At 41.1% G+C, this 25621-nt stretch overlaps 1 protein-coding gene and 1 pseudogene across 3 annotated transcripts in view; both read left to right on the forward strand.

Annotated features, from left to right (window-relative positions):
- The window catches only part of LOC102916970 (UDP-glucuronosyltransferase 1A6), a 117594-nt gene that overhangs the window by 16027 nt on the left and 75946 nt on the right, over positions 1 to 25621 (forward strand). The gene's annotated exons all lie outside the window — the stretch shown is intronic.
- Positions 15377 to 25224, forward strand: LOC143268259 (UDP-glucuronosyltransferase 1A8 pseudogene; annotated as a pseudogene). The gene has a single exon (XR_013043968.1). The product of XR_013043968.1 is annotated as a UDP-glucuronosyltransferase 1A8 pseudogene (transcript).

The following is a 25621-nucleotide window of genomic DNA, read 5'->3' on the forward strand; positions in this document are numbered from 1 at the left end:
GGATCTCTGTGAGTTCGAGGCCAGCCTGGGCTACCAAGTGAGCTCCAGGAAAGGCGCAAAGCTACGCAGAGAAACCCTGTCTCAAAAAAAAAAAAAAAAAAAAATTGTGATACAAAGAGACAAAAACACTTCAAGCTGCATTTCACTGTTTTTGGAGATGTTTAACAAACACACGAAGCCGCCATCATTGTTTGTTGGCTGCTCTGTAGGAGTGCACATGCCATTTTTCCAAGTTGCAACAATTATTGATATACAAGGAAGGTGCATTTGTTTTTTTCTAACCAAAATAAAATATAATAAGATAAAAGAAAAAGCACCATATCAAAACTGGACAAGATAGCCAACAGAAAAAGAAGGTCATGAAGAGAGGTCACTTGTTAACACATTCAGGAGTCCCATAAAAGCACTAAAACGGAAAGCTATGGTGTATATTCAGAGGGCCTGGTGCAGACCCGTGCAGGCCCTGGGCATACTGCTTCAGTCTCTGTGAGTTCCTGTGAGCATTGCTGAGTTGTTTTAAAAGACCTTGTTCTCGGGGTGTCCTCCATCCCTTCTTCCTCTGCCCCTCCAACTCCTTCTGCCTCTCTTCCTTGGGGTTCCCTGAGCTCTGAGGGGAGGGATTTGAGAGAGCAGTCTCATTTAGAACTGTGTGCTCCAAGGTCTCTCTATGTAATGTCTTTCTGTGTGTCTCTGTACTTGCTCCCATCTGTTGCATGAGGCCCCCGGCAAAGTATCTCTGGTGATGGCTGACTAAGGAACTGATCCATGAGTATAGCAGAATATCATTTTGAGTCATTTACTTGTTACTTTCCCCCTTAAGAACAGGAGTATTTGATTTTATCCTAGCTATCTGGACTAATTGACTCTGGTTCTTGGTCACCAATCAGTGTCAGGTATGGGTTCCATTCATGATGTGGGCCTTAATTCAAATCAGGCATTGTTTGGTTACTCCCACAAGGTTTGTGTCTCCATTGCCCTGCTGTATTTTACAGGCAAGACAGATTATAGGTCACAGGATTTGTGGTTGGGTTGGTGTTTCCTTTTCTCTTTTGGTAGCTTGCAGAGTACATTTCCATGTCATAGATACTAGAACATGGGGGTGAAGGTTTGATGTACCAATTTGTACCCCCTTGTCTCCTCCAGACTCTAAGACTTGGAAAGCTATGATGACTTACTGGGCAGCTGATGTGGCCGGGAGTGGCAGGAGGCATGTAGCGCTTCACACTTTCTTGAGGGACAGTGAACTTAAAAGAACCTCAGGACCTAAACATAAATAGTTGTTTGGTTGAACCTTGACTCTTGTATCAGGAAACTGAGATTCGGAGTTCATACAGAGAGTCAATTGCTGAAAGAATTTGAGGGGAGATATGTCTTTAATGTTATCAGCCAGAATTTAGCAAGCAGGAAACTGGTACCAAAGTTGGTTTATGTCTGACCTTGGTTCAACAGCCAGACACCTGGGAATCTGACCTTTTGCAATTCATTTGCAGGGGCAAATAGTCTACTTTGAATTTGCTCTGAGGTCTTCAGTCAGCTAATTGTGTCAAAAGCTGTCTTTGTAGCTGAGAATACTGTTATTTTCCAATGTTATCCTGAGTTATGAAAATATCCTAGTACTGTTTCTATTCATCAAAATTATACAGATTAAGAAGAAATCCTCTTTAGACAGTCCACAGAATAAATGTCTATAAAGGTTAAGATGTAATCACTTTACATCATTTACATGAAAATGCACAGTAATTGGGAGATTCCACAGCTGTTTTTGCACATGTGAAATTACAAACAGAAGCAGCCAGTTTTCAGAGACGATGACCCCAAAAACCTTGCTTGAAACAGGTTCCTCCCTCAGAGAATTATTCATCTGGTGTGTTGACATCTGAGTAGTTAATTGTCATCTCCTACAAAATGCCATGTACCATGGCAGATAACATTACAGTATTTTCACTGATTGCCCTCATATTTTCAGTGATCATTAGTAATATTTACTTGTTTAACAACTTTTATTTTTGTGAACAAGACTGTGCTGTTCTTTAATACTTTATTGTTCTGTAATCTCACCAGCAAGAAGTTGAATTGTTAGGTCATATACTTGCACATGTGTCACACTCATTCACATCCCACAAACTTAGTCTCACACACACACACACACACACACACACACACACACACACACACACACACACACAACACACAGCACCACCACTACCCTCATTCACACACACAACACACTAATTCACACACACTATGCAAACCACATACAAATAAAAATGTGTCATGCAGGGCCTCTTGATAAAGAGCTTGTAAACAGCATAACCACACATCCAAAATAAAAACAACCCTATGACATGTTTGTGTCTATCCTATTATTTCATATTGCAACCATGTTTCCCATACAGTATGCTGCCAGGGAATAGATGTTATGGGTGGAGTAAAACCTGTGTGTTGAGAAGAAAACACTGATGAGAAACTGTGTGTCTGGGCATGTATATGTGTGCAGTCTTCGGGCATAGAGACTTTGATGATGGTTATAACACAACACCGAGGGGTTTCCCTGGAGATTTCATTACACAGGTTTAATTAAATCATACAGCAATGGTGACTCCATGGAGGTGTCATAGGCACAGTAGTAACTCAGAGTTGGTTTGGCTCTGCACCAGCCCTTCCCTACACTAGGTGTCCTTTAGTGAGGGGCCTGCTTTTCTGTGACCATCTCTATTCCTTCTCCCTGCCAACTAACTTTCACTTCTCTCCACCCACCCTCCTTAAAACATGTTATGATGTGCAAACAAGCAAGCACATTACAGAGGCAGAGACTCCTTATGGACAGTTTCTTCATTTTTCTGAATTCTAAAATTCAAGCACATCACTTGATGACTGTGTTTGGAAACTGGCACTGCAATAGAGGGTGTGATCTTCCCAAGGCAAAGGTCACAAGCTTGTCTTTTCTGGAAAACACACAACTAGGTAGTCAGCAAAACCATTTCATTAATTACTCTTCTGGATGAATCATTGGCAGTGAGTGTAACCTCATCTATGAATATATAAACACATGTCTCCATTGAGGTAGCCTTGGTACCTGTACCTTCCCTGCTGTGTTATTAGAGAGGTAGAGCCTGACTGGCAGGATTAATCTGGGATAGGCTTGTCCTGTCAGCCCCTACAGTTATTCCAGCCTCCCTTCCTCCCCCCCCTCTCTCTGATGTGTGTGTGTGTGTGTGTGTGTGTGTGTGTGTGTGTGTGTGTGTGTGTGTGCTGCCCTCTGGCTTTGTCCAGGCAGGTGGCCTGCTGGTGTTGACTGTGGATGGGAGCCACTGGTTCACCATAAAAATCTGTTTTGTATGAACTGTACCACAGAGGCCTTGAGTTAGTGGTGATGGTGTCAGAGGTGGAGGGCAATGGGGAAGATCACTGAATGTGGTGGTTTGAAAGAAAATGGCCCACAAAGGGAGTGGTCAAATTGGGAGGTGTGACCTTGCTGGAGTAGGTGTGGCTTTGTTGGAGGAAGTTTGTCACTGTGGGACTGGGCTTTGAGGTCTCCTATGCTTAAGCCAATCTCAGTGTCTGTTCACATCCTGGTTCCTTCTGATCAAGTTGTAGAACTCTCAGGTCCTTCTTCAGCATCATGTCTACCTGCATGCTGCCATGCTCAGCTATGATGATAATGGACTAACCTGAAACACTAAGCCACCCCTCTTAAATGTTTTTCTTTATAAGAGTTTCCATGGTTGTGATGTCTCTTCACAGCAATTAAAACCTCAACCAAGAGACTGTATTATATGGGGAACAGTCAGTCAGCTTTTCAGGCTCTGGAGGGTTTTGATTGTGAGTTCAAGGTTGTTGCTGACATTCCGTGGAAAACGCAAGATATCAGTATGCTTTCTCTATGACATCTTTTCACCTGGATAACTCAGGAGATCAGTATGCTTTCTCTAATTGTAACATGAATTGCTAAACAGTTTTTTTTTTTTTTTTGGTTTTCCGAGACAGGGTTTCTTTGTGTAGCTTTGCACCTTTTCCTGGAACTCACTTGGTAGTCCAGGCTCGCCTCGAACTCACAGAGATCCACCTGGCTCTGCCTCCCAAGTGCTGGGATTAAAGGCGTGAGCCACCACCGCCAGGCTAAACAGTTTTATTAATTTAAAAATCCCAGAGCCTGATTTGGGGTGAAAGCTGAAAGATCAGAGAAATGGAACATCCAGCCACATCCTTATCTCTACAAAGTCCTCAACCTCAAGAGAGAGACTTCCTGTTTACTCACACTTATATACCTATCCACGCCCTGCCATCTTACCTCCTTCCTAGTGCTAGGATTAAAGGTGCATGTCACCATGCCTAACTCTGTTCCCAGAGATCTGGATGGATCTCTCCCTCCAAATGCTAGGATTAAAGGTGCATGACACCATGCCCAACTCTGTTCCCAGTGTGGCCTTGAACTCCCAGAGATCAGGATGGATCTCTCCCTCCAAATGCTAGGATTAAAGGTGCATGACACCATGCCTAACTCTGTTCCCAGTGTGGTCTTGAACTCCCAGAGATCAGGATGGATCTCTTCCTCCAAATTCTAGGATTCAAGGAGTGTGCTCTCATTGCCTGACCTCTACATTCATTATAGTGATTTGCTTTGTCCTTTGATCCCAAGGCAATCTTTATCTGGATATACAATATATCACCACATTTCCCCCCTTTATGTCTAAAATATAAAAGAAGTTTATAACTAATATAAGAAAAAAAAGTACAATAACTATATACAATATATACAGTCAACAATTACATTAATAATGTCTAATCTATTAACATTTGACAAATTCAGAGAAAGTAGTCCAATATTTATCTTATTTTGGTGAGTCCAAAATGTACCTAATTTACTTTCTATCCTAATTTGAATTACCAACCAAAAACTATCTTTTGATGTCTTTTAAACTTACACATTTTACACATCTTTAGTGAGTTATTTTCTGAAATTATTAACAAGAAAAACTATAACTACAGCTATCTAATCTTCAACTCCCTCAGAGACCTGAGAAGTAAATAATATTAACTGAGTAAGGATGTGCAAACAAGCAACTTCCAAAAAATGTGAGAAATGACAGAAACAGCTGGCTGCCTGGACAGTCACCTGAGGTTTCTCTACAACATTGGGGCATACATCTTCAGCCTACTGGCCTAGCATATCTGTCAGATTCATCTGTGAAGCAGGATTTTCTAAAGAGCCTTCCTACCTTGTCTCGGCAAGGATTGACAGTCCCTTCTTTTGTGTCCTGCTTGTCCATTTTTGACAGCATGTCAGCAGTCGAGGCAAGGGCGTTTTCTTGCCCTGTGGCTAACTTTTGCCACAATGAAAGTAAACTCCAAAAGGAGTTTCTTCAATGCCCATCATCTTCTCTGAAGTAGATTGGTGCTGCCAGGAGCAGACCTATCTCATTGTCATAAAAAAAATCTATGTTATTAAAACATTTAGAATGCTATATTCTGTATCTTTGAAGTGTTTGAAGATGACCTGTCTATCTAAAATATATTTGTTTGTCCTTGAAAACATACCTAGTATGACTATAAGTTTGATTGTAATGAGTATTAACTTGCCTTTCTTTTTTTCTTTCCTTCTTTCTTTCTTTCTTTCTTTCTTTCTTTCTTTCTTTCTTTCTTTCTTTCTTTCTTTCTTTCTTTCGTTCCTCAAGACAGGGTTTCTCTTTCTCTGCATAGTTTTGGTGCCTGTCCTGGATCCCACTCTGTAGACCAGGCTGGCCTCAAACTCACAGAGATCCTCCTGGCTCTGCCTCCTGAGTGCTGGGATTAAAGGCATGCACCACTGCCACCTGGCTACCTTGCATTTCTTATATCCTAATTAGTTGGTAATAATAACTTTCAAGAACTAGCAATTTGCATTACGTTGTTAAATGAGCTGTATAGGTACAAAACTTTGAACAAGATTAGAAATATATGTTCAGGATTTTCTAACAAAATCAATCTCAAATTTGTATCAATATACATAATTTGTATACAATATACAAAAATCCAATCCAATGTAATATATTTAAAACTCTAAAAGTAGATTCAATAATCTACCATTTTATTTTATCATATCCATGTCCTCCTCTTTTTTCTTTTCAGAGTAGATTCAATAATCTACCCTTTATCCTATCATTTCTATATATATTTTTTAGAGTATATTCAATAATCTACCTTTTATCATTATCCTCTTTTTTCTTTTTATTTCAAACCAGAACCCTGAATCTAATCTCCTTTGTTTAGCCTTTTTTCCTAGCCATTAACAATTAACAACTTGTAACTAACCATCCTAAACAATGACAATTATCCATAACCCATAGAATGGCCAAAAATGACCCACCTCACCTCTTGGGAATGTGTGTGCGGTGTTCTTACAATTACTTCCTGATGTCTGGGGTGAAGGCATCTTTAGGGGATCCTGAAAAGAAAAAGTTTGGGTTAATTGTCAAGTCTTGGGAGATATAACTATATCATCTACATTATGTCTAGTCTCTACATAATGCAAAAATGCAGGATTTGTCTCAACTTCTTGCTCAAGTAGTCTGTGAGGCTGGATCATCTCAGCTAGCTATCTCAAAATTGTCCTGAGCAGTTTGTAGTCCCGAAGCCGTTCTTTGGGTGGTGTTTGTCAGCTTATTGGTATTAGCATTGTCCTGATGAAATCATCACTGTGGTGCCCCATCATCTTTTTGGAGACTTCAAATTTGCTGTTAGGCATGGTCATGGTTCCCTGCAGAAAACTGATAGAGACTCAAACCTGAAATCATGTATAGGAAGCTAGATGAAAGCCTTTTTTCTAGGGTTAGTTAGTACTCTATAAGACCATTAATATCATGACAAAAGTTTAATATATATATCATAAATTTTGATATGAAATTCATACCTTAAGAAAAGTTTAAAAGAGTCGAAATAAAACCAAAGAATTATGAGATCAGTGGTAATAGAATAGTCTCTTAATTTTGGGTTTTCTTCTGTCCCATATCAGGTGGCTCTTCTGACATGAAACAGAGAATTAGCATTTTCTTTTAACAAGCGTGCTTGATTTTAGAGAAGAAGAGAACCACACTCCCACTCCAAAGACAGCTTTAATTTTTAACTGAACTGGGACTACATACAGACTATTTGTGTTATGTGTCTGTAGAGAACAGCAGAAACAAATATTTAGGAAGACTTAAGGAAATTTTTCCTGTTAGATATGTGATATACTAATAGACTAATTTACTTTTTCCTGGGTCATTTTTTTCTGGATGATTTGTCCTTTTTCTGCAGACGTCTCATTAGTCCCGTGTTCTTCAGATGCCTTAGCCTTCATTCTCCCGAAAGACAAAACAAAACCCTTTCCCAACCCTAACTTTGGGGGGTTTCCAAATCTAATCTCTATCAATTTTGATTTATGGTTTCTCCTGAGTTTTTTATAGCACTTCTATCATCCAAAGCTGTATTTTTTTAACAATAGGCATTAGGTTCTTTAATTGCTCTGGGAAGGGTTTTTTTCCCTATGATGTCAGGAAAAGACTGAACTGAATTTGTCATGGAAGCCTTTGAGAGGACCCTCAATGAGTTTCCCAATGGCAGAATGAATCTTAGCTGAACTGCTGCTCAAAAGCTTAAAAGCTAGTTCCTGGTTTTCACGCCTTATATACCTTTCTGCTTTCTGCCATCACTTCCTGGGATTAAAGGCTCTTGCTACCATGCTTAGCTGTTTTCAGTGTGGCTTTGAACTTACAGAGATCCAGATGGATCTCCCTCTGGAATGCTAGGATGAAAGGCATGTGTGCCACCATTTCTGGCCTCTATATCTAGTGGCTGTTCTGTTCTCTGACCCCAGATAAGTTTATTAGAGTGCACAATATTTTGGGGAACACAATCTCACCACATTCAGAGCTGCCATTCAGCATAAAATTAGGGTGTGGTCATCATATAAAGATTGTCTTTATATATCAGCATACTTGCCTTCTCCAAGAAGTTGATCTTGGGAAATGTCCATACCTCTATCCCTACATCATTAATCTATGGTCTTAGCCTCCTCTTTCTACCAGGTCATCCTAGGACAGCTGTAGCCAAACTTTCCAGTCTTGAGGGATAATTCTATTAAACGTTGACCATGAGTTTAACATCTGCTTTTCAAATGGAGAATGTATACCACATAAGACTGTAGCTTTCTACAAATCTAACATTTGCACAGGAGTCCAATCAGCTTGTACACAGCCTTGAGCATTTGGCAGTTCCTGTAATGTTACTGGATAGATTAGGGTTAGCTGTTTGAAATCTTTAGGCTGTGTTTCTGTAACCTTATAATGCAATACTGATATTGGTTCACCTTTAAATTCTTTTGTCTGGGTCTGAACTTCTCTATGATCTATTTTAGCAAGTTTTTCTAAAACTTTTCTCTTGGCACTCATATTAACCTAATTTTTAAATGATAAAACAGAAATGATCAAACAAATAATATTTATAATTGACACTACATCTGTCCCATCAACATTAATTATCCTCCCATTTAATTGTTCCATTTAATTGTTATCAAAAAGAGACCAAACACCTTCCATTGTAAAGATGTTTCCCATTTTTTAATGTGGGAAAATTATCTTTTAACTAATTTCTCCCTTTAAGATATCATAATTAGGGGCTGGAGAAATAGCTCAGAGGTTAAGAGCACTGACTGCTCTTTCAGAGGTCCTGAGTTCAAATCCCAGCAACCACATGGTGGCTCACAACCATCTGTAGTGAGATCTGGTGCCCTCTTCTGGCCTGCAGTCATATATGCTGTATACATAATAAATAAATAAATCTTAAAAAAAAAAGATATCATAATTGACTCACCAAATTTGCCAACAGTGAAAATCCAGATGTGAAGATGACTGCTGCTTTGTAGGACAGTAGGAGCTGAAGTAGGTTTCAAGGAAGCTACATAGTCTGGTAGCAGCCCAAGATGAGTATCCAGAGAGAGCCCACAACCCACCAGGAGAGAAGAAGCCAAAGAGACTCTGGCCCTCATGGGTTGGAGACTCCAGCTGTGTGCAGCTCAAGCCTGAGCAGGGAGCCTGAGAATTCTGGGAAGGGTCTTGGAAGGCTAAGGAAACTTCATGAGTGCCTCTGGATTCACTTTTTCTTATTCACACCATAGCCTGCGACACTCACTCCATCTGGTGCTGTGCTATGTGAATTGTGGATGCAGTAAGGGAGACATACATTTGCAGTGAACGTTCTTATGCTTGTTATATGGTTTATGTTCATGTCTACAAACCATACAGAAATGTCAGGCCTGGTTCTACACAGTTGAAGATTTGAAATTATACCTTTACGCCACACACAGAAATTAGCTTCAAGATATGCATGGCAGTATAGAAAGGTTAACATCATGAAACTCTTACACTATTCTGGTTAAATCATCATAACCTTGCTCTGTGAGACTCTGTGCAGAGGTCACACTTTCTGGTGTCTTCAAGGTGGGAAGGAACACTGTACTTACACTGTATGTGGAGAGCAGGCTCAGAGCATCACTGTGTTAGACCAAAGTCAAATGGTTCCTGTGACTAATGTTTGCCAGAAACAATACGTGGTTAGAGACTTCTTTACAAATGCTCTGGATACACTGTCATGTGCTGACTCAACACCAGGACCAAGTCCAACATCAGGCCCTTCCTGGAACTGTGGTGAAAGGTGGAAGTCCTAAGTTCTGATCTGTCTGGCCCTAGGAAAGCAGAGCCCCCGGCCATTGTTCATAGAGCAACTTAACCTGACCATCATCATTGGAGGCAACAAACTTTCAGAGCTCAGCTCTTCATCTTCTGTCTTCTGTCTGGATGTCTGTCTAAAAGCCAGGCTCAGAAAGAAAGTCATCCTGTCTTAGAAAGGGTGCTGAAATAACAGAAATTGATCTAACACAGAGAATGTTTTCATTTTGACAGGGACAGTGGCGGTGTAACATTGGTTTACTAGAGTCTTACAGTAGGGCAGAGTCCTAAGGCTCAGTGTCTGTCAGTCAAGACTCCTGAACTCTCAGGTCCACGGACTCAGAGCAATGTTGATTTGACCCATGTCTCTCCTTTCTGATATAATGTGCCCTTTAGAGAGAAACTTGCTCTTCTGTGACCTCTAGCATTCTCTACCTCTTCTTGGTGACACTCACTGTCTATCTTTCTTAGTTTTCCTTCTAATGAAATACAATTGAGCCTGTGAATGATATAGAAGATCCTTATAAGTAGCTTCTTAATTTTTCTGAATTTCAACATACAAACACATTGTTTCATAATGGTTTCAAAACTGGTTCTGCAATAGATGGCATGATCTTTCTGAAACTAAGATCATAAACCTTTTTTTTTTTAAACTCCAAAGCAATGATTAGGTTTGAAGCCAATACAGTACATTAATTATTACTCTTTTGAGTAAATCATTAATACTGAATTTAACTTCACTTGCAAATATACAAATACATGGGTCAGCTGCAGTAGGTTTTCACCTGTACTGTTTCAACCAGCTCTATTAGAAGAGCCCAGAGTCTCAGCAGCTGGACTGTCCCGGGCTCTGCTTCTCCCATGGCTCCTGCAGGTCTCCCAGCCTCCCTTCCTCTGTGTGTGTGTCTGCTGCTGGCCTCTGGCTTTGCCCAGGCAGGCAGGCTGCTGGTGGTGCCCATGGATGGGAGCCACTGGTTCACCATGCAGATGGTTGTGGAGAAACTCATCCACAGGGGGCATGATGTGGTAGCAGTTGTGCCAGAGGTGAGTTGGCAACTGGGAAAACCCCTGAATTTGACAGTGAAGACATACTCAACTTCTCACACTCTGGAGATAGGAACTGTATTTTTCTGACACCCTGGAAAACTTCAGAACAAAGGCTGCTTTCCTTAATGACAGAATCAGCTAAAAATTTCTTTGAATTATTATTTTCACATTGTAGATATTTATTTAATAACAAGAAGTTAGTGGAGTACTTGAAGCAGAGTTCTTTTGATGCTGTGTTTCTGGATCCTTTTGATTCGTGCAGCTTAACTGTGGCCAACTATTTGTCGATCTCTTCAGTGGTCTTTTCAAGAGGTGTATTTTGTCACTATCTCGATGAAGGTGCTCAGTGCCCCAGTCCACTGTCTTACATTCCCAGAGGTCTCTTAAAATTCACAGACACCATGACTTACAAGGAGAGAGTGTAGAACCACCTCTCCTACATGGGGGAGCGTGCATTTTGCCACCATTTTTTCAAAGCTGCTACAGACATTGCCTCTGAAGTTCTCCAGACCCCAGTGACTATGGATGACTTCTTCAGCCAAGTGTCTATTTGGTTGTTACGCTCAGACTTTGTGTTAGATTTCCCCTAGACCTGCAGACCTGTGATGCCCAACATGGTCTTCATTGGTGGGATCAACTGCCAACAAAGAAAGCCGATTTCCAAGGTATGGTTTTTTTTGTTTTGTTTTGTTTTGTTTTCACATAAAGAGAGCACAGCCCTGGGTTTGGACAATAAAAAAGAAATTCTTTACTGAGCTGTAATTTATTGTTTATATCACTGCATATGGAATTTCTTCCTGGGTTGGGGAATTGTTTTGTGTCAATTCACTAATTAGGAAACAAGTCTATATAGGTGCCCTGTTCATATGTCTGTATTCACCTGTGGCAATATTGCATATACGTTCCAAGCTGCAATCTAAATTTAAGTATCTATGTATCTATGTATGCCTTTCTTTGTGTGTGTGTGGGGGGGCAGGGGCCATTAAATTAGAAAGGGGAGGGGACAAAGAAAAGTTTCCTGAGGAGGAAAAGAGATAGTATGGTAGACATGTCCCATGAAAACAGAAAAGGGGGACATTCCGGGGTAGGAGGAGAACATATGGAGTGTAAGGCTGACTAGAGAAAGACTGGGGTAATCAGAAAAGACAAAATGTCTGAAAAATGCCATAATACCACTGAATACACTGTATGCTAACTTTAAAATGTGATTTAAAGAGACAAAAAACTTCAAGCTACATTTTATTGTTTTTTGGAGATGTTTAAAAAACACATCAAGCCATGAAGCAGTCCTCATTATTTGTCGGCTGCACTCTATAGGAGTGCACATGCAGTTTTTCCAAATTTAAAAAATCATTGATCTCATATGAGCATTGCTGAGTAGTTTTAGAGGACCTTGTTCTCAGGGTGTCCTCCATCCTTTCTTTCTCTCCAACTCTTTCTGCCTCTCTTCTTTGGAGCTCACTGAGCTCTGAGGGGAGGGATTTGGCAGAGCCGTCTCATTTAGAACTGTGTGCTCCAAGGTCTCTCTATGTAATGTCTTTCTGTGTGTCTCTGCACTTGCTCCCATCTGTTGCATGAGGCCCCTGGCAAAAGCATCTCTGATGATGGCTGAGTAAGGCACTGATCCATGAGTATAGCAGAATATCATTATGAGTCATTTAAGTGTTATTTTTTTCCTTTAAGGACAGGAGTATTGGGTTTTATCCTAGCTGTCTGGACTTACAGACTCTGGTTCTTGGTCACCCAGGCAGTGTCAAGTATGAGTTCCATCTCATTAAGTAGGACTTAAATAAAATCAGACATCTGTTGGTTACTCCCACAAGGTTTTTACCTCCATTGCCTTAGTGTTTCTGTTTGTTTGTTTGCTTGCTTGCTGTTTTGAGGCAGGATTTCTCTGTGTAGCTTTGGAGCCTGTCCTGGAACTCACTCTGTAGAACAGACTGGCCTCAAACTCGCAGAGATCTGCCTGCCGCTGCCTCCCATGTGCTAGGATTAAAGATATGCGCCACCACCACTCGCCCCTGCTTTAGTGTATTTTGCAGTCAAGACAGATCATAGGTCAAAGGATTTGTGGTTGGGTTGGTGTTTCCTGTTCTCTTTTGGTGGCCTGCAGAGTAAGTTTCCATGTCATAGACACTAGAACATGGAGTGAAGGCTTGATGTAGGCACCAGATCAACTTCTCCATGCTCAATGAGTTGTGTGGATGTTGTCTTCAGCAATGGGTTCTTATTGTTAGTTTGTGAAGAGCAACCTATTGTCTTGGCCACAGCCTGGGTTGTTTGGGAATTTCCATGGGACCCCTTTGACCTATAACTGAATTGGGTGAGAACTATTCCCAAAAAGGAAGCTTAATTTGGTGTCAAGATATCGCCAGTAGGGGTTCTCGCTCCCTCATTATTTGGAAACTTCTTTAGGATTGCCTTCACATATTACAGGAAGTTTTCACTGCACTGCACTGGGTTCTGTTCAGGAAGTCTGTTCTTGAGCCTATGTGCTCAAGGCTATTCCCCACATTCTCTTCTGTCAGGTTCCATGTATCTGGGTTTATGTTTAGGTCTTTGATCCATCTGGAGTTGAGTTTTGTGCAGGGTGATGTGTATGAATATATTTGCATTCTTCTACATGCAGCCATCCAGTTTGTCCAGCACCATTCTTTGAATATGCCCTGTATTTTTTTCAGTATATATTTCTGCATCTTTATCATAAACAGGTCTTCATAGGAGTTGGGGTTTTTGTCCAGGTCTTCCATTTGTTTTTACTGACCAAAGTGTCTGTTTTTATACCAATGCCATGCTGTTTTTAATACTATAGCTTTGTAGTTTAACTTGAGATCAGGAATAGTAAGACTTCCTGTCATTCTGTTATTATTCAGGATTTTTAGGTCTCCTGGGATTTGTGTTTCCATATAAAGTTGTGAATTGTCCTTTCAAGGTCTGTGAGGAATTGTGTTTTACTATTTTGATGAGGATTGCATTGCATCTGTAGATTGCTTTTGGTAAGATGGTAATTTTTACTGTGTTAATCCTACAAAACCATGAGCATGGGAGATCTTTCCATCATCTATTATCTTCTTCAATTTGTTTCTTCAAAGACTTGAAGTTTTTATCGTATCAGTCTTTCACTTACCTTGTTAGAGTTTCCCACAAGACATTTTATATTGTTTGAGGCTATTGTGAAAGGTGCTGTTTCACTGATTTCTTTCTCAGTCTGTTTTTCATTTGTATATAGGAGGACTGCTGATTTTCTGAGTTGATTGTGTATCCAGCTCCTTTGTTGGATGTGTTATTCAGCTGTAAGTGTAAAAATCCCTGGTGGAATTTTTAGGGTCACTTATGCACACTATCATATCATCTGCAAATAAAGACCATTTGACATCTTCCTTTCCAATTGGTATCCCATTGATCTTGTTCAGTTGCCTTATTGCTCTAGCTAAGACTTCAAGTACTATATTGAATAGGTGTTGGAAGAGTGGACAATCTGTAAGCCATAAAGATAAACGAAGTTCTTTTCCTTGCCATTAAATTAGACACTGTCAAATTCAAAATTAACAGATTTGACATCTTCTTTTATTGGTAACTATCATGGTCTTTAGAGTGCCTGCTCCAAGACCACATCTAGGGTATGTAAAATAATCTATGATATTAATGAGAACTAAACTTTTCTATTTGAGGGGTAAGGAAGGAACACACCCATTTTTTGCTAACTTTCTTTATTCCTCCATCTTGAAAATTTCTTTCTTACCTAGTTCGTCTTTATATAGTTATATATATACCCAACAGAAAGCCCTGGATAATATATGAGTTACATTTTGAGCATCACATTGCATATTTTGAGAATACAATAAGAAGCAAAGCCATTCTGATAACACATGTAAAATCACAGGGTCTCTAGGACTTGGAATGTTATGCTGACTGACCGGGCAGCCAGCTTGGCTGGGAATGGCTGTCAGCCAAGCTCCCTGGTGATCAGGCAGAAGGCCTATAGTGCTCAAGTGCTTTGCACTTTCTGGAGGGACAGTGGTCTTAAAAGCACCACAGGACCAAAACATAAATAGTTAGTTGGTTGAACCTTTACTCTTGTCTCATAAAACTTAGATTAGGAGTTCATGCATCTAGATGTCAGATGCTGAGAGAATTTGTGCAGGGTGTTATGTTTTTAATGTTACCAGCCAGAGTTGAGCAATTGGGAAACTGATATCCAAGTTGCTTTATGCTTGATCTTGGTTCAAACAAGATACCTGTCCTTCTGCAGTTCATTTGCAGGGACCAAATAGTCTACTTTGAATTTGCTCTGAGGTCTTCAATCAGCTAATTGTGTAAAAACCTATCTTTGTAGCTGAGAATACTATTTTCCTATGTCAGCCTGAGCTATGAAAAATATCCTGGTATTATTTCCATTTATAAAAATTATATAGCTTAAGAAGAAATTATCTTTAGGCAGTCTACAAAACAAATACCCATTAGGTTGAGATGTAATCATGAGATTACAGGTATACATTAGAAGAAAATGCACGGTAATAGGGAGATTCCACAGCTGTTTTTCCATATGTGAAATGACAGACAGAAGGAACCAGTTTTAACTGTCAATAGTCCCAAAAACCTTGCTTGGAACAACTTCCTCCCTCAGAGAGTTATTCATCTGCTAGGTTGACATCTGAATTAACTTGTCATCTGCTACAATATGCCGTGTACCATGGCAGATAACAATACACCATTTTCACTGATTGTCCTCATGTTTTCAGTGATCATTAGTGATATTTACCTGTTTACCAACTTTTATTTTTGTGAACAAGACTGTGCTGATTGTTCTTAAATACCTTCTTGTTCTGTAATCTCACCAGCAAGAAGTTGAGTTGTTGGGTTATATACCTGGGCACATGTCACACTCATTCACATCCCACACATTAGTCATACACACACACACACACACACACACACACACACACACACACACACACACACACACTGAGCACCACCACTACCTTTAGTCTCACACACAACACACTAATTCACACACACCATGCTTAGCCACATACAAACACATATGTGGTCATTCAAGGCTCTTGATAAAGAGCATATTAACAGCACAACCACACATCCAAAATAAAAAACAACAACCCTATGACCTTGTTTGTGTCTATCCTTCTCACATGCTGGAGGATCTGGATGGAGAGTTCAGGGTTTGTGCTGATACCTAATGGAGACCTTGGAAACAAAGGCTGTTTTCTTTACTAATGGGTTATCAGCTGGCTTTTTCAAATTGCAATTTTCACACTGTAGGAGTTTGTTTAATGACAAGAGCTAGGGGAATACCTGAAGCAGAGTCCTTTTGATGCTGTGTTTCTGGATCCTTTCTATGTATGTGACTTAACTGCTGCCAAGTACTTTTCACTCCCATCTGTGGTCTTCACCAGAGTAGTATTTTACCACTATCTTCAAGAAGGTGCCCAGTGCCCCACTCCTGTTCCTTATATTCCTAGACTTCCCTCTGGCTTCTTTGATGTTATGACTTTCAATGAAAGACTGCTCAATCAACTTATCCACTTGGGGGAGCAATTATTTTGCCCCTGTATTCTCAAAACACCCATAGAATTTGCCTCTGAAGTTTTCCAAATACCCATCACAGCGTATGATCTCTTCAGTCACACATCCATTTGGTTTTTACACACAGACTTTGTTTTGGACTATCCCAGATCTGTGATGCCCAACATGATCTTCGTTCGAGGAATCAACTGCTGCCAGGGAAAGACACTGGCTTAGGTATGTTCTCTCTCCTTCAGGACATGAAGAATAAGCTGATCATAAACTGTTAATAAAAGCTTTCTTTACTGACCTGTAAGTTGTCATGTTTGGAGTTTCTTCCTGGTCTTGTGCCATTCATTTGCTGATGCATTACTGCATTTTACAAATATGTGCTGTTTGATTTGTGTGCATGTATGTTTGATACTCTAGCATATAATCACCAAGATGCATTTTAGTATTGTTTTGGAAAAAATGATGAAAAAAATTAAGAAATAAAATGTTTCCTTTTGCTGTTCGCATGCCCTATCCTGTTGACAACACTATGAAAAGTTTTGTATTCCTCAGTTTGTGGGGGGGAAATACTACACATATTATCTTATAAATAATATGTATAGTAATATAAATTGTAACAATTTCATTAAAGTAAAAGCTAGCATTAGTCTGGACATAAGGTTCTTTACCTTCTTTTATGTTCTCTAGTAACTGATAGCTTCCTTTTCATTTCAGTAGAGAATGTTACACCTTCTCTCTTAAAATATATTTTTTATTTTGTGTTTGATAATCTCATACATGCATACAATTCATTTTGATCAAATCCACCCCTCCCAACTCCATCTTCTCTAACTCCTCATACTCTTATACCACCAATGTGTTGTTTTAGATGTGTCTTTTTCTTTTTAACCAAATAATATTGATAGATATTTAGTTCCAGACTGGAATAATCATCCCAGTCCTTTAAAGAGAGAGCGTTTCTTAATCCTGCTATTATCCCAGCAGCACAGACTCAGGAGCAGAGTGACTGGTCTAGGTATGCACACACCACATTTTAGTACATTAGGCTAATTGCTTTCAAACCATTTGATCATCTGTTTATGAGAGTTCTCACTTTTCCATGTCTTCCTCTGTTATGGATATTGTCCAACTTTTAAGGTTTTGTTGATTTTGAGGGTGACAAATTCTTATTATAGATAAGGTTCTTTTCTTTTAAAAAAAAATTCAAGAATTGAGTCCAGTCTCTTTCCTCCATGTGGAATTCCTCGTTGGCTCCAGTAACAATCAATATTGTTGCCTTCCAGTGAATTCCATCTTTCAACCTTCAAAATACTTTTCAAACTTGCAAAAGTGCTGCACTGTTTTGCAATGACTGGGCTGGCATCTTGCAGAACAGTCTCATTGTAGTTCATCATAGTGCTCTAGCGTGGTGATGAGAACCTGTTCCTCTACACTGGAAGGGAGTGTACATTGGACTAGCACATGTCGTAGGTGGTGTTGTATACGGGACAGTCTCGGTCTCATTAGAAGATGCCCTGATGCAGGTGTTCCATTTTCAGTGATTCTGAGATTGATCTGGTAATGAGAAACATCACCAGGTGGTTTTTTCCTTCTCGGCATTCCTGAAGAAACAAAGACACAGAACACCAGGCATGCATCAGCTGGACAAGTTTTAGCCTCTGAGCTCTCATCCTTGATGTAGTTGCCAGAGCTCCGTTCACCTCCTGCCTGTCATTCCTGCTCATCACTATACCTTTGTGTCCCAGCCATACTGCCTTTTCCCTGTAAGAGGATTTTTTTGTCCCGACATCTAGATCCCAAATCATGACATGGAGACTTATTTTTAATTATAAAAACTCAGCTGACAGCTTGGGCTTGTTTCTAACTAGCTCTTAAAACTTAACCCATTTCTCTTAATTTATGTGCTGCCACGTGACTCATAGCTTGTTACCTCATCTCCTACATGTCATGTTTCCTCTGCATCTGGTTGGCAACTCCCTTATTCTTCCCAGCATCTTCTCTGCCCCCAAAATCCTGCCTATCTATTGTCTGTTCAGCTTTTTATTAAACCAATCAGTGGCAAATCTTCCCAGTGTACAAAAAAATTATTCCACAATATTTCCCAGTCTGTCAAGCCACCACAGTCCACTTTTCCTTGGGGTCTTTCTGACTCCTGTTTCCTCTCTGAAATCCTCTTTCTCCCACAAACATTTTTCCAAAAACCCACTTATCATCTGATTCTGGTTCTAATGATATACCTTTGGGAAGCTTTCCATGACCCCCCGAGAAGGCCACCCCTTCAAATCACATGGTTGCCTGGAGACATATTTTAACATTTGTATCACAATCATAGCTAATGAATTCATCCACTAATCTCCCCCACAGTGTCTACACTCCCCCATGCAGGAACCACAGTTGGCTTCATACTGCCACATCTCCTGAACCTGCCTGGAACTTGGAACACACTTGCTGGATGATGCGAATGGTCAGCATAGCAGGTTGTGCCTAAGGGTTTTTCCTCAGAAGGCTCTGGAGAGAGGAAGGCTCGTGTTCTAAGTTAGATTCTGGGGCCACCAGACTTGATGTTCCTGTGATGAATCCAAAAGGACTTGCCAGACAAGATGCATGGACATGTGGACAGAAGTCTGAATTATTTGTAAATTGCTTATGCAGAATTCAGTTCTATTTCTACGGGCTTTCAGTGTCAGTAGGGGGCAGTGGGGTCCCCACAGTGTGTGGATGATTAAGTTAGGTCTGACAGAGTCAGTAGGGTGACTTGAGGTGTGTTTGAAGGTCATTAACAGTTTGAGAAGATGGTTTCTAGAGCCACCCAGTACTGATTCCCTATGTCACCCATATCTGAAGCTTACATATCTGCAAGAAGCTTTTAGAACATCCTGCTGACAATCCAGATGGAATTCCAGCACAAGAAAACTGTCTACAATACAGCAATGAATCCCTGGTAGCTCTGGTTGGTGGACAGTGCATTGCCTAACACAGCTGTTTCCCACCTCCACGGTGTTAATGGGAATAAAACCACACATCCAGGCCTCTTCAGAATGGCGTGAGTAGATGTCATGCTTAACCTCATGTTGGGAGCTTTCCATGAATAATTGTATTCAGATAGGTGAATTATTCTCTTATGGAGAACTTGCAAATTAGATATAACAAAACATAACATGCATTGGGCGAGAACCATGTTCTCAATGTTATCCTAAGCAATTGCATGCAGGACAGCAAAATTAAGACACCTATTTTGCATATGATGAAATTGAATAAATTGCCCCAAATTACGACTCATTGTAGTATAGTTGCCTAGTATAATACTTCCATCTTTGTTCTTGTTTGTGTTGCCCAGGATTACGTAGGACCAATGGGCTCTTTTGCAATTAAAACAAATATATGGATTGCTATTCCGTGTCTGTGAAGAAGGCCTTTGGTGCATTTACAGGCAGCACATTGAATCTGTGTATCACTCGAATACTATGGACACTGCAACAATATCAATTCGTTTAATCAGAAGCACAGGCTATCCCTTTTTGTTTCCATGTTTGTAGCCTCTTTAAGATTTTTTCAGTGTTTTTTTAATTTTCAAGGTGTAGACTTTTTATCTCTTTGATTAAATTTATTCCTAAGTATCTTCTTGGGGGGTGTAATTACTATAAATGGAATTTTCTCTGAATTATTTTTTCGTGTAGTTTGCAGTTAGTGTGAAGGACACTACTGATATTTAGTGGCTGACCTTGTGTCTTGCATTATTACTGTCTTCATTCATTGGTTCTAGCAAGTTTTTCTTTCTTGTGGTGGAATGTGTGGGGATTTCTGTATTATGAAATCAGCAAACACTGACAGTTTCAATTCTTTTTTCTATGGGATGCTGTGCTTATTTCTCTTACCTAACATATTTGGCAACAGCTTCTAATATTATATTGGCCAGAAAGAGGAAGAATGAGCATTCTTATTCTTTTTGAGATCTTAGGGGTGAAAATTCCATGTCTTGTGATATTGATGCTGTCTTAGTTAAGGTTTCTATTGCTATGATAAAACACGATGACCAAAACAACTTGTGGAGGAAAGAGTTTCTTTCAGCTTGCATCACTGAGGAAGTCAGGGCAGGAACCTGGAGGCAGGAACTGATGCAGAAGCCAAGGAAGGATGCTGCTTACAGGCTTGCTCCTCATGGCTTGCTCAGCCTGCTTTCTCATAGCTCCCAGGACCACAAGCACAGGGATGGCACTGCCTTCCATGGTCCTCAGAGTAATTCTAGATAGGCACAGAACTACTACCATCTGCTTGTTGCTTTCTAATTTTGGAGACAATACCTTCATTGTTTCTAATGTCTTGCTGCCTCTGTTTTGCTTTGCCATTTTTATGCAGTAGTGTGCTGTGACACTGGATAACAAGGCTTCCACAGAACATTACTACTCGCAACTTTGACCACTTTTACCCTTGTTACATTTTATGTCTTAGATTTGAGTTTGAGTATTTTGTGGTGTGTTTAATTCCCAGCTTATTTTAGGTACACGTTATTCTTGGCTTTATAGTTTATCCCTGATAAGAGGAATAAATCTGCTGCACACTCCATCTTGACAGGCCTAGAATGTTGTAAATGCAGACATTTTGCCTTTACCATTAGGGTTTGTGATGTGCAATAATCAGTTGGTGGCCTTCTCAGGTTTAATGACATTAACACCTATCATCAGGTCTAGTGGTGACTTCCGCAAGCATTTGTTTATGTGAGCTTTATTCTTCATTGTTCACTGTTTTTCAGGCCAGATCATTGTGCAGCCTAGGTTGAGCTAAAACTGAGCACTAGAGTTATAGACATGTGCCACCACACCTTGGCTCTCTCACTCATTTACAAAAAAATAATTTGCCAGATAAAATATTCTTGGCGAATATGCTTCCTCCCAATACCTTGAATATATCTTTCCATTCAGTCTGCTAACAGTGAGTAGTGTTCATACTCTTTTGTGTGTGATTTGTTTTCACAGTCTTAGTCATTGCTCCGTTGCTGTGAAGAGGAACCACGATGAAGGCAACTCTTATAAAAGGAAGCTTTTAATTGAGTGCTTACAGTTTCAGAGGTTTAGTCCATCATCATCATGGTGGGGAGCATGGCAGCAGGCACGGCAGACATGGTGCTGAAGAAGTAGTTGAGAGCTACATCCTGATTCACAGGTGATAGATTAATAGATAGATAGTAGTAGATAAATAGGCAGGCAAACAGAGACTGGACCTAGCATGGTCTTTTGAAAACCTCAAAGACCACCCCCAGTAACATACTTCCTTCAACAAGGCCACACCCCCTAGTCCTTCTCAAACAGTTCTACTCCATGGTGACTAAGCAATCAAATACATGAGCCTATGGATGCTATTCTTATCCAAACCACCACATACCTCTTCTTGTCCTCAGGATCGCTCACTATCTTCAGAGTGTGCCAGGTGAACTCCTGTCATATGGCAGGTTGGTCTCTTGGGAGAGTCCTGCCGTTCCTGTAGAGTTGCCTCATCCCTCTTGCTCTGTATCTAGACAGCTTCAACCACTCCGTATTTCAGTTTGCTGATCCTCTGCTGGGGCAAACCTGGGGTAAAGCTCTGTATCTGTCGCCTGACTTCCTCTTGTCTGTTGCCACCTTCGGCCTTTTGCCTGCTGTCATTCAATGTTGCTTCCTCTATTCTGAGAGTTCATTGAGCATTTGCATGACTCTTGTTCTGCATTCTTTCTCAGTCATTTCAAGGATCTCGATTTCTCCGGTGCCTCCATTACAGTTTTATTAGTTTCCTTCAGGTGTGTCACGGGTCTTTGATTCTTTATAATATCCATGTCCTTGTGCTGAAAAAAAAAAAAAAACCTGCTGCTTTGAACTCCTCTTGACTCATGTTCTTTGGCAACAACAGACCTTTGCTGTTCATTCCGGTCTGCAACTCTGGAAGGGCCACTGTACTCCCTGAGCAAGAAGGACTTCTTGTGAACTTCCTAGTTGACTAAGCTGCATGCTGCTTCCACAGTGATGCTGGGTGGGGCTGGTGGCGGCTTTGCTGTTGGATGAGATGCTGGGTGGGGTGAGCTACCATGTGGAACTGCTGCCCAGGCACTGCCACAACTTCTGTTTAATCTGTTTTCAAGATCTAGTCTTGGGTTGGTCGATGTCATTGTTTAAGATCTTGGGCAGGGCTGAAGGCTTAACTCACGAGTTCAGCAGAGTTGCTGCTCAATAAATGTGGGGCCAGAGGCTACCTTCATATAAATGTGTAACTGAAAAAAACAAACCCTTTCCATCAAGTGGGAGATGTGGTATAGACTTTTGCCTGAGCTGAGTGGCTTTGAGGTGTATCTACTATGCATCTATGAAATGTGAGGAGTGGGGGGGTCTCTCTGCCTGTGCAGGACCATTTGGTGTCTCTTTGACTGAAGGGAACTTCTGATTGACTTTCCTGATTAAGCATGAATATGCCCTTTGTGTCTCTGAGATCTAGAGGATCAGCAGATTTCCTGTCTGCCCAGGATCATTAATCAGGGGTTTTAGCTGAATAGAACAGATAGATGCCTTATAATACTTCTGGAGTGGAATGGGACTAGTGTATTAGTCAGGGTGCTCTGTAGTAACTGAACTGATAGGACAAATATATGGGGGGTTATTACATTGGCTTACACAGCACAGTCCCAGTAATCTAATGACTGTCTTTATACCAGCGAGACCAAGAACTTGGCTAAGGCTCAGCCCATGAGGTTGTGTACCCAACAAGTCTTCAGGTGGCATTGGGGTCCTAGAGGATCGATCCCTGGTGAGCCACTGGTCTTCGGTCCCTGTTGGAAGCCTGGTGAAGCCGAGTTCTGATAGCAGGAAAGGAATGCAATGGCTTTGGCAGCAGCGGGATAAACTGTTTGGAGGGCCGTGAAGGCAAAAAGCACAACTTTGCCCTCAGGACCCCTTTGACCTGGACTGCCACTAGAGGGCGCCACCATGTTCAAGGTGTATCTTCCCATTCCAAATCACCTGATGAAGAAGAGCCCTCACAAGTACGGCCAGCAGCTTAGTTCTTGGATGGTTCCAGATCTGATCATGTTGACAAGCAGGAAGGACATCATAGCCATGCCCCACGCCCCTCTAAAGTAGGCATGGAGGCCTCTCCTTGTCTGTGCAGGGAAGCCAGACTGCACTCTGAGAAGGAGTAGAAATGCAGAAGTATGATCAGTGACTTGGATGCCTGTGAAGGTGCCCCGGCTGGTTTTGTAGATGGGCTAGTCTTTAGCTGTTGTCTCTGGACAGGTTCCATAGCTGGCAGGGATCAGGTGCCACGGTGATCGTGTACAGGTAACTAAGACCTTCACTTCCTCTCTCTCATTTCTCTCACCATGGCCTTTCTCCTAGTGACTCCCAACCTCCAGAGATATCTCTGGGGGCAGTCCTCCTAGGAACTCTGGTGACACTAAGGACTTTGTATTATGAGTGCCAACTTAGTTCTCTGCCAGTAGGTCTGTGCTCAGGGTAAATGATCTCTTTATCAGCATTGCCCTGATTGGGGAACAGGGGCCGGGTGGCATGACATGAGTAGACGATTGTCCTTTCTTTCCTATTGGAAGTTCATTGAGTTCTGTGAACCACACATTCTTATTGGACTTGTTTTCACTTGTTAAGATTTCAAAATGAGGTCCTGGAGAGTTGTTAGTTTATTTTTTGGGGGGAGGAGTAGAGCCTGAATCTTCCCATACCAAAATCATATAGATTATCGCCCTAGCCATTTTGCTTTCTTTTGTGTTGAGACAGGGTCTATTATGTAGCTCCAGCTGTCCTAGGACTCCCTGTGTCCACCAGGTTGGCCTTGAACTCACAGAGATCCACTTGCCTCTGCCTCCCTAGTACAGTGATTAAAGGCATGGCACCCTAACTATTTTTAATCTTCAAAGATGATCACCTGAGGGTTCTCCAGTCACCAAGAAAAACAGTTGACTCAGTAAATGTCTATTCACAGTGATGTTTAAGGTAAAAGGGGACCATGTTGTGGTACTAACAAGGATCATGCCTCTGGCTGGCTATAAAATTCCTCACTAAATGTGCCTCAGTGCATTACCTGACATATGTCATTGAGTTACCACGAAAGTATATAGAAAACTTGCATAATGCACTTGAGTCTTAAAAAACCCTTTTGTTCTTCTCTGAACAAACTATAGTTGGGTACTGTGCAGCAAAAAGGATGACTCCATAAGGAAATCGCATGGCCTGACTGTAAGGAATGCTCAAGGGAGGGTGGGACAAAAGTACACAGATCCTTTGGGGAAACCCACAGCAGAGGTCCCAACCTCTCTTTAGAACATGTGACTGTCCCTGCATTGAACATGTGAAAGGGAAATGTGAACGGGATGGCAGTCACGTGCCATCAAATCCCTGGAGTGGTCCATAAGATGGTTGCCTATCTCATTTTAGCAATCCACAGCTCCCAGGGAGTTCGGGATGGAACAAGAATTCACGGCACATGCACCAAGACAAGCGGCATTGCTCATCTGGCAGAGCTGTTTCTAACCACTGACTGTGGGTGGGACCAGGCTAAGGACCCTTCCCCTAGGCCTTGGAAGCAGGGGCAGCAAATCCTTTTGGAACATAGTCTGCTGACACTAAAGAAAGTGTCCAGGTTTGCTTTGAGATCAATTCTAGAAATGTAAGGGTCTTTGAAGCTTGCTTCCTTTTGTAAAAACCTTTGGACTCCTCAGGGTTAAGTATATTTCTTCACAACTATTTCTAAACTCACAGTGTGTGATTCTGCCCCAGGAAAAGATCACAAGCCCTTCTTATCTAGAAAACAAACAAGTAGGTATCTCGATCATGGCTCGATTATTATTGTTCTTAAAAGTCAGTCATTGTCAGGGAGTGTGCTTTCTTACACGCCCTCCTCAAGAGGGTGGCTTTCTGGCTTACTCTCCCTAAATTAGAACAACTCAGAGTCATAGTCCCTGAATCGCCTTGGACGGGGCTTCTCCCATGGCTCCTGCAGTTTTGATGACCTCCTTTCTTCTCTGTGTGTGTCTGCTGCAGACCTCTGGCTTTGCCCAGGCAGGCAGGCTGCTGGTGGTGCCCATGGATGGGAGCCACTGGTTCACCATGCAGATGGTTGTGGAGAAACTCATCCACAGGGGGCATGAGGTGGTGACAGTTGTGCCAGAGGTGAGTTGGCAGCTGGGAAAATCCCTGAATATTACAATGAAAACTTACTCTGTGTCTTACACTCTGGAAGATTTGAACCACCATTTCAAGTTTTTTGCTCACAATCAATGGAAAACTCAAGAAGTAGGAATGTTTTCTCTGTTAAAGAATTCAGGCAAAGGTTTCTTCGAAATATTGTTTTCACACTGTAGGAGTTTGTTTAACGACAAGAAG

Source organism: Peromyscus maniculatus, chromosome 13, assembly GCF_049852395.1.
Source record: "Peromyscus maniculatus bairdii isolate BWxNUB_F1_BW_parent chromosome 13, HU_Pman_BW_mat_3.1, whole genome shotgun sequence".
Lineage (NCBI taxonomy): Eukaryota > Metazoa > Chordata > Mammalia > Rodentia > Cricetidae > Peromyscus > Peromyscus maniculatus.